Genomic DNA, 3,101 nt, shown 5'->3' on the forward strand with positions numbered 1-3,101 from the left:
TTTGTGAGTACTTATTTCTCTTAAGCTTTTTTTTTGTGTGAGATTAAAAATTTCTTCTAATATTTTATCTTTCAAAGTTGCATTAGAGTCACAATGACATCCAACAGCTTCACGTTTAAGTTTCTTGTTTGTTCAAAGACGACTACAAGAATTAGTGCATCGTATTGGAAAGTAGTCAATATGGATACAACAAACCAACAAATGTTCAAGGGGAGATTATCTTATCAAAGGATGATAATGAGGCTTTAAAGGTGAATAAAAATAAAGACAAAAAGATTCGCTTCCTCATCCACCAAGTTGCAGATAAAGATAATTTCGAGATGATTACACTAACACTACAAGAAAATGGGGTTTTAATGGTGCAATAATTGGCAATAGGTGAACCAATAAAAGTCCCACGAATAAAGCGTTCACTGGCAAAATTTACTTTCACCAGTGAAACATTTTTCACTGGCACAAATTCTGCGTCAGTGAATAGGTTTATACTGGTGCACCTATTCTGCCTCAGTGAATCTTTGTTACAATGTTTTTTACTGACAAAATCATGTCATTATTTAGACTTGTTTTGCTTACAACTATCACTAACGCATTGGATGCGTCAGTGATATCTTTATGGGTTAAAAACTGAAAATATATTAAATATAATTTAACAATATTGTAAGCCAGTAACAAAATAAAAATTCCATTTTGCAAACCTTTCCAATGAAACCTATACATACAAAAAGGACCATTTTATTTATACAACTTTCATGCAATGTTCTTTATTAAGCAAATATAACTTTAAACAATTCTACACAATGTTTCATTGAGCATGTACAACTTATACAACTTTTATGCAATTTTCATTGAATTGCTGTTCATATTGCCTCACGAATTTGGGGTGGTGCATCGCTAATGACCAGTTCACAGTCCAACTTTGCCAGCAGGTAACAATTCAGCAAAAACCTGCATCAGAGTCACAATTCGGCAAAGGCAAATTACAAAAAAGGATATAAGCAATTTTCAAATCATCAACTCAGGGAAACATCTCTTAGTAAAGAAAGATATTAATTCCAGTGGATAAGATGCAAACTGCCTAGCAACCACATGAACATTTCATGATGGTGTTCAAAGACAAGATCTGATTGACTTCAAATTTTGCCAAGTGCACACAAATTTAAGCACACATCAATCAGTCCAGATGATGGGACTCAACAAGCATGAAAAGTTATCCCTCTTAGTGTATTCAAGCATGGGACTCAGCTAGTTTCATTCTATTAATTTATAATCTCCCCAACTATAGGGCTTCCTTTCTGGTTCTTGTTTATTTCCTTGATAGTATGAGAGCATTATATCATCCACATCATACATTGACAAAAGCAAGATCAGAAGTTGCCTAGTTGACTGGAAACCTCTTGGCACCTAATCAACCCTAATTTTGTTGACTTCAAGGAAATTACATGATTAGCTAACTCCTAGTTGCCTAAGTTGTTTAATAGTAGTACTTAATTAATTATTGCCCAGACACAATATAAACTATTATTTTCCAAGGTTTATTCTTAATTTAATCAATATTTATATTATAATATTTAATTAAAATTAGTTTCCACCTAATCCATATGAGTAGTGTCATGCTTGCAGAAGAACTCATTTTTGGCCTTCTAACATGTCCCTGTGGTGGAAGCAAGCATGTAAGGAAAATGATTACAAGAAGAATATTTAGTTTTCAAGAAGTGCTTAGTGGTAGAAGCAAGCATGCAAGGAAAAGTAGCTAGAAAAAGCCATCTAGCATCAAACAAATGACAACCACAATAAAGAAATTGAAAAGACCCAAATGAAAAGAGCAAGAGATTGAAATGGAAACACTTCTTTGCTTTGTGATTCACAAGGATTGCTGCTCTAAATGCTCCCCTGCCGATCTTCTATTATCTCATTCTGATCCATTCTTGATTTCATAATGCTGTCCAATAACAGATCTAGAAATTAAATAGAGGATGACTTCCTATGAAAAATAGAGATGAATTTGCAAGGGCTGTTTGGATTCTCAAAGAAAAAAATAGACTTCCTTTAGTCATGATTGAATATGTAAAAAAAAAGTGCGATTTTAATTTTTTACTCTTCTTGAAACTAATATTTAATGTTTACATGAGCCATATAAAAACTAGAGATGAAAAAATATAATACAAAAAGCATAGAATATGCAACCATCATCTAACAACAGACAAAAAAAATGCACACTTATCATTTATCTCGTCATTTAAGTGTCTTGTGCTAACTCTACAAAATTATTTGCCAAATCATACTGGCTCGAATGGTAGAAGCATCTCTCCAATAACTGATTCATCCTGTCATTGTAGTTCTTCCTGATTAAACAACAAAAAAAACACAAGCCTCATGAATAAGGAAAAGAATCTCCAACCATGCATAACTCATGGTTAACCTCCTGGAATCCACCACGAATTCCAATACTTGAGAAACAAAAATTAGTCCCATAGAATTAAAAAAATATCAATACTTCTCAGATAAAAATAACTTATAAGATTGATGAAGTCCGATGACCGAAACAGGCCGGATCGAGGAGGAGCTCGCTGTTACGCTCACGATCTTCAAGAAACAGAATATTCACAGCACAGGTAAATCAAACTCTCTTTCTGTCGTTCTCTCTGTTATTGATGTGTCTTTTGAACGAGAGAGAGAGAGCCACCTTTTATAAACTCTGTGCAGGACTCCTTCCAATTCTCGGTGAAACCGCTCCCCTCAACCCTTGCATATTATAACTGTCATACAATGACAATTATGATATGCAAGGCCTTTAGATGCTTTCCTAATACGGGCATGAGAGGTAGGCCGACCTCGCGTACACGTATAGAAACCCAAGGCCGTTGAGGTGGCCTTCCCTTAACGGTCCTAGATCCTCTCAATTATGGAATATTTACATTCCTTAATTAGAGGATTAGGCCACCACAAATCCTAACATCTCCCACTTGGCCATAAGCCTATTGGGAACTTTTGGTGTCACAAAGACTACTCCCACTCTAATGGGTTTTGCATTTATACACTCACCACCCCTTATTCTATTCACGCATGTTGCAGATTTTAACACAAGCATCATGAGAATTTCT

The 3,101-nt window shown here is 34.8% G+C and overlaps 1 long non-coding RNA gene across 1 annotated transcript; it reads right to left on the bottom strand.

The window, feature by feature from the left end:
* Positions 1 to 730: 730 nt before the first annotated feature.
* On the bottom strand, positions 731 to 2,343 carry LOC149814887 (uncharacterized). Its single transcript, XR_016427964.1, has 2 exons — positions 2,283 to 2,343; positions 731 to 945 (listed from the first exon to the last, which is right to left on the bottom strand). It is a non-coding gene; the product is annotated as an uncharacterized LOC149814887 (long non-coding RNA).
* Positions 2,344 to 3,101: the final 758 nt, after the last annotated feature.

This window comes from Nuphar pumila, chromosome 15 (genome assembly GCF_984573655.1).
Source record: "Nuphar pumila chromosome 15, dmNupPumi1.hap1.1, whole genome shotgun sequence".
In the NCBI taxonomy this organism is placed as follows: Eukaryota; Viridiplantae; Streptophyta; class Magnoliopsida; order Nymphaeales; family Nymphaeaceae; genus Nuphar; species Nuphar pumila.